The following is a 12,767-nucleotide window of genomic DNA, read 5'->3' as shown; positions in this document are numbered from 1 at the left end:
CGGTGGTGCCAGAATAGTAAGACGCGGGAGAGGATACCGTGAGAAGAGAAGAGATGTCGACGATGGCATTAGTGTAGTAGGATGCGGGAGAGAAGGCTGAAAGAAACGTCATCATCGATGACGCTCGTGTAGCACGACACAGAAGAGGAGGCCAAGAGGAACGATTAGAAAGGTGAAGGAGATTAGAGAGTGCCATTAAGAAAGACCACACATATACATATGTACAATCCATGGGGGAGTTCAAATCTACCAGTCTACGTAAAAAACGTGCAACATAAAAGTGACATGAAACTACAAGATGTATCTAGCGATGAAAAGAAATTTCAAACGATCGATCAAATGCGAAGATTTTGTCAAAATATGTCAAAAAACTTCAAAATTTAGCACGAAACTACATCCATGAAATTCACAATGGATTGTCTAAATGGAACCACAACGTTGTTGTTCATTTGTTTGTGTAGAGCATATCTCGAATCAAAGCACTTGTGCACCAGCTCGCATCGATCATGTATCACGAGTGAGAATGTAAATGGCGGTGGTGACCACTTGTCCCACATATTTCATCCACTTAGAAAAAATTAAATGGCATACCCGGACTCCAATTGAAATTAAATGGAATACATGGTAATCTACCAAAGTCCATAAGCCAGTGGTAGCCCGGACCAAAGCTAGTCTACGAGGCTGAATTGACCTCGTATTAACTGATGACGACGACGGAACTTAGAGGGTGTTTGTTTCCAGGGACTTATTGGTTTTGGGACTTAAAAAAGTCCCTATAAGTCCCACCTAAACCAAACACAAGGGACTTATTGGGACTTATTATGGTGATTTGGGTCTTATCAAATAAGACTCTCTAGTAGGAGCTTATTGGGACTTATTGCTCGTTAGCCCGCGGAAAAAGTCTCCCGCATCGATCGAGTGGCCGCCGCCCTACCCCTCGTCGCTCGCACCGCCCTACCCCTCGTCGCTCGCACCGCCCCAATCGCCGCCGCCCCACCGCCACGTCGCCGCCCGCCCCGTCGCCGCCCGGTCCGTCGCCGCCCCGCCCGGTCGCCGCCCCGCCCCGTCGCCGCCCCGCCCCTTCGCCGCCCGGTCGCCGCCCCGCCCCTTCGCCGCCCCGCCCCGTCGCCCCCCGGTCGCCGCCCCGCCCCGTCGTCCCGTTTTCTGCCTCGGTTCGTCCCCCCCCCCCCCCACCGCCCCGTTTCTGCGTTGGTTCTTCCTCCGTCGCCCCGTTTCTGCATCGCTGGAGTTTTCTGGTCCGCATGGTTATGTGAACAAGTGTATTTTATTAGATGCAACATGGACTTATAAGTCCCTGTAAACAAACAGGTAGGGACTCGGGACTTATAAGTCCCTGTAAACAAACAGGTAGGGACTTATGACTTATAAGTTGGGACTTACAAAAGTCCTAGGACTTATGAAACAAACAGGGCCTTAACTCTGCGTATTAAAGTGGTCAGATTCCAACTTCTCGGCTGTGCTTGCGTACTGAGCGAACCGCTCCTTGAGGTCCGCCGGCAGGTTGGTGGTGCTTGTCAATCCCAGCACCTCCTCGGCGTGGACGCTGACGGCGGCCGGGTAGTAGAGGACGATCTTGACGGTGGCACCCACGGCCCGCCGCTCACATCTTGACTAGGGCGTCGAGGTTCACTCCAAGGTCGCTCACGCACTTGAAGATCCTCGCGGCGGCGGCGATGGGGTTCTCCACGACGAGCATGAGCATGCTGCCCAGGTCCCTGGCGTGCGAGATGTTGGTAAGTTCCAACCCGACCACGGGATCCATGCGCATCAGCGGCGGGGGACGAAGGCTGGGGTAGGGGCGGAGGCGGGGCCGCTCTGCTAGGGCCGATGGCGACCGCCCCGGCGTTTCGAGGACCTAACCGGCGCCCTGGCGGGCCACCCGGTCAGCGACGATGCGGCGCAGCACCTGGTCAGGGACGATGCGGCGGGCCACCCGGCCATGGCAAACACCGAGCGGAGCGGAAGGGGAGGAGGGAAGGAGGGGGACACCGACGCTAGGAGGGAGGGTGGCGGGAGGGGGTGGCCGGTGATGTCGGAGTGGCAAATCATGGGAGGAGGTGGACGCCGGCTCCGGGGTGGCGTGCGGTGGGCTCGAGACAGGGAGGGCTCAGGAGCGGCGTTGTCTATGTGTGTCACGCCCGCTACTCGGCATATTAAGTGATCATATGTGGACCCCACATTAGCCACATAAATATTAAGTGGTTTTGACATAATCCGGTATAAGCACTCATGGCTGGTATGGGCAAGTCCCATACCACGTTGGCTTCACTGCATCCGTTGGAGTTGGCACGGTGGAAACACTCATTTTGCGTGTTCCTCGCTAGCTAGGTCCACATGCCCAAATCCTATACATCTTATACATCTTAAGCGCAAGTTTCTTTGTTATTTGTGAATTGGTGCACTAAACCTGATCATTAGTCCGCCCGGTCGGGTTCGGGCCGGGCTTGGCAAAGCCCGAAGAAAAAAATTCAAAGTCCGAGCCCGCCCTAGCCCGACCCGAAACACATGAACAGTGAAATTTTTAATTAACTTAATCATAATTGGGGTACCATTATAATTTATTATATTTATATTTCAAATTTAAGAAATTATATGTACATTTTGGGCTTTATTCGGACTTTCAGGCTGGGCTTCCGGCAAGAAAGTGGAGCTCAAGCCCGACGCGAATGTCGGGCTTTGGGTTCGACGCCTCCGGACCGGGCTGTCCATGAACACGTTTATGGGGCACCCTCCACTCTATTCTCTCGATCTAAATGGGCCGGCCAACACGCCCACAAGGAGCACCCATCTCCTAGGTTTGGAAAGCTTCTAGAAACTTCCCAACAAATTTATTTTTTTTTTGATCGGTTTTTGTTTGATTTTTCTTTCTTTTTTTTTCTGTTTCTTTGGTTTTTAAAATGCACGAATATAATTTGAATCGATGGACTTTTCAAAAAACCAATGAACTTTTTTTCAAAACTACATGAACATTTTTTGAATTCATCATTTTTTTTTCACTTTTTCATATTTTTGTAAAAGTGAACGTTGGCCGATCAATTTTTTTTTTAGAAAAGGAGGATGACCCCCGGCCTCTGCATCTGGGAGATGCATGCGGCCATTTTATTGATTATTCTCGAGGACCTTACAAAGCAGTACAACAATATGTCTGAATCCGCCATCTTGACAACATCTGTCGCCACTCATATTCATATGATGAAGAGGTGCAAGCTGGACCAAATACCCAGACCTCTCACCTAAGCCTAACATCTAAAGCCGAAGACCCTGACCGAGCCACATACCGGGTCCGAGGCACAAACCGATCCGACGCACTCACATGTGTCGTCGCCGCCATCTTTCACTGGTCCATCTTCAGATCAGATTGAGGTACCAGCCTTGGCAGGTGCCTCCGCCATCGACACCATCATGACGCCAAACGACGACCTCCACCTACGCGAGTCCATCTCCAAGCAACGGACGGAGATCCATGCTAGGATAGGGCCGCACCACCGCCGTCGTCCACCACCCACAAGCGCCACCCAGCCCCAAGGTTCACAAAGCGACGCCTTCAAGAAGGGAACGGCGCCGTGAGCGCCGCCGCCGCCCAACAAAGTTAAGGCTTTCGCCCGGGAGACCTAGGGGAAGGGGAAATGAGGGGATCAGTCCATACCGACGCCTCTAAGGAGGGGAACGTCGCCCTCAGGCGTCGCCATCGACGCGGCCGGCCATGGCCGACCAGGGATTTCGCCCGAACTAGGTCCCCACCACCAGCAGCACCTCCTGTACAAAACCGGCAATCCAAGAAAGCGCGGCCCGACCAGGCTGCCCCGCACGCCGAACAGGGGAGGAGGGGAGAGGCGCCAGATCGCGCGCACTGGCCATCGCAAAAGCCGCCGCAGGACGCCAACGACCACCGGATCTCGCCGCCCGCGCGGCCGAGACGCCGGATCCACCTCCCGCATGGCTGCTAGCCTGTCGTGCCCCGTCAATGGAGCCGTCGCTCCAGATCCGGGTCTCCGCATTCAGATGCAGGGCAGCCTAGGCCCCGCTGCCACCATCCTTGGCGCCCCGGGCTTGCCCGACGGGTGCCTCAGGCGACGACGAGGAAGGGAGGGGGAGGGGGAGGCGGCTAGGGTTGGGAGGGAGGGAGACGTGGGAGTTTATTTTGGATCCTGCCGATCAATTGGTAAACTGCGTTCGAGCAATTAGGGAGCGCTTTCCTTCTTAGGGCTCTTTTGATACAAAGGAATTTCATTGGATTTTTGGAGGATTTGGATCCTTAGGATTTTTTCCTACGATAGTCGTTTGATTCGTAGGATTGAAATCCTTTGGAATTTTTTCATAGGATTCGTTTGTACTACATTTTGAAGAAAAATTTCCATCCACTCAAACCTCTTTGTAGAATTTCTTTGTTTTTCCTGTGTTATCAAACACACTTTTAAATCCTATAATGTAGAAAAGGACATGCCACTTTATTCCTACGTTTTTTTTATTCCTGCATTTTAACAATCCTATGAATCAAAAAGGCTAGCCGGCCCATGAGCGGGGGCGTAAGGAACCTGTTCGGACCTTCAAGGCGTCGAACAAGAGCTCTCGCCGAGAGGTGCTTTTAAGCATCGTGACAGGCTGACAGCTGATCCAGCCGTGTTTGCATAGAACAAAACAGGGAACAAACAAATAAAACTGCATTCATCGGGTCTAGTGGAAGTTGATGCATATAACCAAATAAGTTCATAGCTTTAATCCAGCGTGCTGAACGCAAAACACAAATTTATTTGGGAAACGTTTATACACGGCGTGTCGGCTGAACTGCGATACCCTTTTGCGCAGGTCGCTGTCGCCCTCTCGCGTACTTTCCCCGCGCGCGTCCCTGCGCTGCTGTTGTCGACATTGCCGATCCCTGTCTCCGTCGCAGATCCGTGATGTTCCTTCAAGCTGGCGTGCCTCCCATGTTGGATCTCATCCCGTCGGTCATCATGGAGTCGCATCGGATGCCACCGGTGTTGAAGACGAAAAGCTATGACAAAGACGACGATGCTGCAACTGGCGACGAAAAAAGCTTCAAACCGACGATCAAAAATGCTACAACCGACATTGTCGAAAGCTTCAATCAGAGATGAGGGGAATCAAGGGCCACCCACCATGCAAACTGCGAATGCTGCAACCGGTGATGAAAAAAGTTTCAGCCGTCTAGGAAAAGCTTCAACCGACGATATAAAGAGCTTCAACCGACGAGCGAAATACAAAAAGTTGTAATTGTTGACACAAAAGCTTCAACCATATGTTTGAAAAGCTTCAACCATAGATCAACAAGAAAAGCCTATCATTTTTTATACAACCAGCAAAAAGCTTCAAGCGACATGACAAAGCTTCAACCGTTGTGAAAAAAGCTTCAAGCGTCATGGAAAAAGTTTCAACCAAAATGAAAAAGAGCTTCAAACCGGAGTTCCGGAGGACAAGCGTGTGCATGCACGAGCATCAACAGCGACGAGCGACGACAACAGGGAGAGAGGGATGGGGTGCTCGCGCGGCAGGAGGTCGGAGGCACGCGAGACTATGCGCCGGTGCAGAGCGAGGACGACATGCCACAGCTATCGCAGTCAGATGGCTATCGTCCGACCGGCAGGAGCGCTCGCACCGCCGGCGCATAGCGGTGCCCAGTTTGTTTTCTTTTTTCTGACTCTTCGTCGATCGAAAACTTCGGTGAAGCCCACCAACGAGCGGTCGGCATAAAGCAACGGCCGTTGCTGCGCTCGATGGAAACTGACAACCGAAACTCTGCCTCCCGCCCAAACGAACCTTCTTCCCCCTTCGCCCCCGAAGCCCAAACCAAGAAACGCCGCCCCGTTCTTGATTCCCGATCCCCCCTCAGCGATGGAGCTCTTCAAGGACGCCTGGTGCGTGCGGCTCAGGAGCCACCTGGGCACGTACCTCTGCGCGCTCGACGGCGAGGCCGTCTCCCACGGCTACCGCCGCAACTCCCGCGGCACGGTCTGGGCCGTGGAGCTCGCCGGCGACGACTACGTGCGCCTCCAGGGCCAGCGGGGCCTCTACCTGGGCGCCACCGAGATCCCCGCCGACATACTCGGCCGCGGCCGCGGCACCCGGGCCTGCTGCAGGGTCGTCCAGGGCTCGCCGTCCTGCCCCAACGACAACGCCTTCCTCTGGTCCCCGCTGCGCGAGGGCGAGCACCTCGCGCTGTCCGGTCCCTACGGCCGCCTCCTCCGCGCCAGGTTCGGGCACACGGCGCAGGACAACGCCGTCACCGTCGACCTGGACGCCGACCCGGAGGGGAGCTCCTGGGTGGTCGAGGTCGTCCCGGCCGCGGAGGCGGCGCTGCTGCTGCTGCCCTCGCCGCGGGCCTGCCGCGCCCAGTCCTGCGACGCCCGCTTGGAGGCGATCACGTCGGAGTCCGACACGGCGTCCAGCGTCCTCGCCAGGCTGCGCTCCGCCAAGGTACTCGAACAGAAGCCCGATCGATCCTATCTTATTGCTTGCTTCCTTTCTCCGGTTCTTGCGCAATCCGAAACAAATTTGTTGATTCCTTCGAGAAAGAAGCACCTTCTTGGGTTGACATGGTCGATTCATGCGTATTTGCAAGCCGAATTGTGCCTGTTATTCCTACTTTCTTGAACGCTTCGTCCCGAATTCTTCTCGGGGGAAGAAGACACTTTCTTTGATTCGTGGATTTTGCTCGTGATTGCGCAGGACATGTCTAGTTCACTTGGGGCGGTCGAGGAGGAGCCCCTGTCGATGCCGGCGCCGCGGCTGATCTTCTACAACACCGCCAGGGACGACGGCGGCGTGGACGAGTTCGACGAGGGGACATGGAAGTACTTCTCGTTCAAGGAGCAGAGCCTCGCGGCGCTGCACCGCAGGCTGGCGGAGGAGACCCGGCGCCAGGACTTCGTTGTCTGCCGCAGGACCGGCCCGGGTCTCTTCCCCGTCGTCCTGGACCTCCCTCCCGGCAACAGCCAGATGGAGTTCGTCCTGGTCCCGGCGTCCTCTCCTGCAGGTAAACAATGGGTTCTCTCTGCTCCTTTTGTTCTCTGATTCCCTGCTCTTGTTCAGCTTCTGAACATTTTTTCTGAACCTCTGTTCATTCTGAACATTTTGTTCTTCAGTGCGTATAACTGAAACTTGCGAAGCGATTTTAGTTACATTTTTCTTCTTCTGTGTTTTCAGTGCCAGACGGTATCGTTTAGCATGGATGTGACCAGGCATCGACTATAGGAGAACACGGAGAGAACTTCAGTCCGGTGCGGCGATATGCATTTTCACGGAGTACTGGAACATTCTCGTTTTTACTGTGAAAATTCAGACACTTAGGATGGGGACTTTACCCATTTCTGTTTTTGTTCTGTAGTTGTAGAAAATGACATGGAGTTTAGCTTGAATATAAATGGTAGATGGATAGAATTACAGGAAGGTCAAGTATAGTAGGTACCTTCTTTGGGGGAAGGTCGATGTTGCAATCTTTGGTGATCAATCTCTTGGATTTCAGCGATCGAACTAATATTGGAGCATCTTGTTGCGGAGTTGGCGATATTGTGCATTCTTCTCTTATCCGTAATTCAGTATAATGTGTGGATGCTGGTTCGTTTCTTGTTATGTACTTCCTCCGTTCCTAAATATAAGTCTTTTAAGATGTTTCACTAGAAGACTACATACGGATGTATATAGACATACTTTAAAATATGAATTCATCCATTTTGCTTCGTATGTAGTTATTTAATAAAATCTTTAAAAAGACTTATATTTAGGAACGGAGGGAGTACATTGACAGTGGCACGGGGCATATCCAATGCTGTTGTGGTTCACGCGGGCTCTAGTATGGTTGGAATTTTAGTTTTCTATTTATACTTTGTGTAGGGTTTTGGCCAAAAGCACTCAGATTTTTGTGATAACATCAATTGAATAATCTACTTGGAAATTTCACATCCTGAACCAGTTAAGTAAAAGTATCTTATAAGTGAACAACGGTTGTATTCACACATGAAACTGCATTATTCCTGAAGGGGGAACACTTAACTCTATCATTACCTTATGATATCTACGATATAATGACAACATGCATCTTCCAGATACAGAGGCCGGGGTCATCCTCTTTTTCTAAAAAAAATGATATCAACGATGTATCAGACCTTTCATTCACACCTAAATGTCCAACTTGTTTGTGGGCAAGTACGTTAGATTTGCCTTTTTCTTGTACATCGGGCGTCTTGCGACCTCTGCTCCACCGTTTCTTCGAAAACAGATTGATCTCTCGCCTATCTGTCATTATGATGCACACAACTATATTTATCAAAAAAACTATCATTCATCCATTACAAATAAAGTAAAACCATGACCACAAACCGTGGATAACAAAACTACATGACTCACACACATACTAGGAATAATATGCCCGCAAGGATTCATTTTTCTGGTTTTCTAACTTTTTTATGATGTGATGGTAAGTTGACACGTGTAATTCGGATCAGTACAATACAACTGGTCCGTGAATTCTGCAGTTCGTTCCTGACTTTTCTAGATCAATCCTGGTGGACATGCACCTATCCACGCGTCATCAACGTGACCGAACTAGCCTACCGTCCTACGAAAGTGCCTTTCTGCCCCCGATCTCATTTGAGCTCGATGAACAGTAAAATCAAAAAAATGATATTTTTTAATGAAATTTTTTTTAGACCAACATTGACAAAGTTTAAAGTGTGTATAAAAAATTGGTATGAAATAACATTCCCACAAGACGTGGCAAAGAAAACCAAAATCAATACTTTGAAAATGCGCTTTTCAGAGCATCATTTTTTTTGGCCACACCTTATATTCACACCTAAAAGGGGAGCTTTGCATCAATACCACCTTGTGATATCCACAATCTGTTGGACCTCTCATTCATATCATGCAAAAGCACCATATTATCCTAGTTTTCATTAGCCGCCCATAACAACAATTGAATGTTAGTCTTGATATGAATTCAATTCATACACAAAGCTTGTGCTTCAGAACAATGATTGAATGCATGCAACAAATTCATGTCTTATTGTTCTTGTACATTGGGTATCTTGCCACCCCATGCTCCAACTAGATCACCAGAGGCATCTAAGATGACAAATCCTCATCCTCCCAATCCGTCACACCCTAGGAAGGAGCCACCGTCACTGACCTTCAGTGTGTCTTGCATAGGTGGATACTAGACCTCAAGGGGTTATGTTGGTGTGAATGGCTTTTGTTGATGGGTGATCATCGAGATCTGAGATCAGGGAGATCCACCATTTGATATTTCGCCAGGGGTTAAAACACTCCAATCACTTCACAGAGGGAGACACGGTTTACCCAAGTTCAAGACACTAGTGATGTGTAACACCCTACTTCTTGCTTTCTATGTTCCTCCATTTTGTATCTCTTGATATTTCTTATTACAATGGGTAAACTCGCTCCCCTCCCCCTCCAATGGTGCTTCGTTTTCCCTCATATAGTCCAGAGTCCAACACTCCCTCCTCGTATTCTCCACACGCGCGCACGTACACATAGACGCATGTGTGTAGGCCATACTTCACCTGTAGGGACGCTGGGATGACACAAGGTAGTAGGTGGCACGCCTCTGTGATGTCGCGTTACCATACCCTGAGTCATCCAAACGACCTCATCGCCATCATCGATGGAGTAATATAGGCTTGATGTCTTGCCACAATCAAAGCCAAAAGGGGGGCTATGGAAGCACCGTCACGTTCAACATGCGATGGGCTCACCTGCCTATGCCAGTGTGTACTAGCACGCGGTCCTTGCCACCATTGCTCCACATGGCGTAGGCCGTTGCAAAGGCGCATAGGCCCACCCAACAAGCGCACCGATCTATCAGGGAAATTCAGATGGGACCCATTAAACGAAATATGTCCTAGAAACAATAATAAAAATTATTATTTATTTCCGTATTTATAATGAATATTTATTTTCTATAATATATATGCAATGGTTCTCAAATTTGCACTAACCACGAGGCTCATAGGAGAACTCATATACACTCGTGGAATAATAAACGATAAAATAGATTACTAGTCTCACGTCTAAGGCTAGCTAAAGTGTTGCATGATGGTCTATTTTCCTAGTCATGGACATAAGTTCAGTGTAAAAAGGTTGTCTGCAACATTGAGGTAACAATGTTAGAAGAACACTTGTGTTGAACTGACCCAAGTTATATGTTAAAGTTATATGTTATACTAAGAGATCATTTCATCACAAGTGTATAGTTTATAACATCAAGAATTTAATGTATGCATGATTCCTTATACCATGAGAGTATCGAATTCCTTCACGCAAGATTATGCACTTTCGGGTCATCAAACGTCAGTCGTAACCGTGTGACCATAAGGGCAACACATAGGTTTATCAAAAAAGTATGACAAGGTACTAAATAGCTTGATACTGAGATTTTGTGCTCTGATGATGAAGATATGTTCTTAGGAACCTCTCGGTGTGAGAGTATCCATAATCATCTGGCCAAACATAGCATGGCTTATTCATGGGGATACTGGAACACATAAACGAGAAAAGAGGACAAGGCCGGTAACGAGGAAACTGGCATATTGATCAAGTTGTTGGTTCACGAGGAGGCGGGGATGCTGATAAATTTGACCTCGGATTTTGTAAAGTATCACGAAGCAAAAGGAATAGACACGAGAACAATAGGTTCATTTGATAACTATTCATGTAGGTGTCGTGGTCAGTATGAATGTCCATCGTTCCGCTATTGGTCATCAAACCCAAAGGAGTTTCGGGTTCATGTCTACACTTTACCGAACCTGCAGGGTCACATGTTTAAGGGTCATCTCTCTATTGAGAATTGGAAATGTAGGAGTTTGGGATAAATTCACCCCAAAACTACAAAAATATTTGAAAGTATTTTGGGAGAGGAATGGAAGTATATCAAAGAGAACGGGAGGTTCTGGAAGAAAACAGAGAGAACCAGAAATCGGGAAAAGTTCAGAGTAACCTTAAAATGATTACAAAGAAAATATAGGGATGTTCTATAAGTGTATAACACAACCCATAAATCTTCGAGGGCGCATCATGGATGCCACTTGCCATGAGCCAAGTGGGGCAGTGCTACATGGGCCATAGGCCCATTAGCGAGGGGCCCACCCCTTTGCCTTGGGTCCAAGCCCCCTTAGAGGCTAGGGTTAGGAGAATGGGTGGCACACCACTTGGGGGGTGGGGAGGCCAGCCAACACTAGATGGGTCGCACCCCTTGGGGTATTTTATAGGAATTTTAGAGAGAGAAAAATATGTGGTCCCACCACATGTTCCTATTATTTCCTTGCCGAGACCTCCAAATGACAGTTTTGTCGTATTCATGTGGATTTAATTAGTTCATGTAGGAATCCAAGATACATGAAATCTCAATTCTTGCACTTATTCTATTCCTTTTTATTGATTTCCTTTGTTCTCAGAACAGTGCCTTAAGTTTAAAATAATTGTACGACTATAAAAAAACCACTCACAAACTTATGTCTTCTCCACCTATATGAATGTGCATAAGTAATAACCAACCATCAAGCATAATTAGCACTCCTCATTAAGTTGAATAGGAAAGATGGCGGAGAAATAGGGAAAGCCTTGAGAATAAAGTTAAATGTTGCGGTATCGAGAGAGATTGGTTGGGAATATGAAGAAACAAGAATTAAAGTTGCAAACAAGGATACTAAAGCTGATCTAGCTACTCAAATCGTGAAGGTTGGAATCCATGGTGTAAGCCAAATATATTTTTGGGGTTTGGCACTGTTTCTACACATAGTTAGATTTCCGTCATCCAAAGATTTTTTGTAATTGAACTCTCATATTCGGCAGTCCAAATAATAATGTAATGTCTTCATGCACCATTGGGGATATCTGTCATGTATATATACCGCTCTCTTATCAGTAACTCAACACCACATGTCTTAATTACTCGCTATGAAGTTCTTCACACGGTGGTACATACCCAATGCTAACCGGACTTCAATATGTTTGCATATGCATTATGTTATAGTTAGTGTTGGATTTTAACAGAAGAACATCTCAATTTTTCTGATCAAAGCAAGTGAATAATCAACATCGTAATTTCACCTTCCGATGAAGTTAAATTACGTCTTAGGCAAAGAACAACCTCATTCACAACTAAAGCACACCATTCCTCAAGGGAGCATTTTGTATCACCATGGCTTATGATATATACAATTTATCATCTCTCTCATTCACACATGTGACATCTCGAACACCTCCTATATGGATGCACAACAACTTCTATTTGCCATCTCCAAATGCACGTTAAAAGATCAGAAAGGATGAACTAGCGAATTGACAAGCTATTTGGTCCTGAATGCTTCTAGTTCCTAAAATATGGGCAACCCCCTCGACCTGAACGATGGCCACTCATTCATAAAAAGGTCTAGTATCTCCATAATCTCTTTGATTAAGCTGAAGCCAACATCAAATGGTGATGAAACATGTGTTGTCGGGCCGAGCTCAGGGAGGAGTTGCTTCGCTCGAGCAACCACCTTGTCGTCATGCAACCTGGAGATTCTACGAAATTGCACATCCTCAAGTCCCCGGAAGGTAGCACCTCTGAGTGCCAGCTCGGCGGAGCCCAGTCCCGCATATGCTGGCGCCTATCAAGCAGGTGATCGCCACCGAGTCGACGACGAGGATGCGGGATGGGCATCGTCGACGTCGAGACAAATTCCTCTGAGAAAATTTTCTTATTGTTTAATGTTTTACTTTCTAATTATCAT

This window comes from Hordeum vulgare, chromosome 1H (genome assembly GCF_904849725.1).
Source record: "Hordeum vulgare subsp. vulgare chromosome 1H, MorexV3_pseudomolecules_assembly, whole genome shotgun sequence".
NCBI lineage: Eukaryota > Viridiplantae > Streptophyta > Magnoliopsida > Poales > Poaceae > Hordeum > Hordeum vulgare.
Note: the sequence above shows the minus strand (reverse complement) of the source record.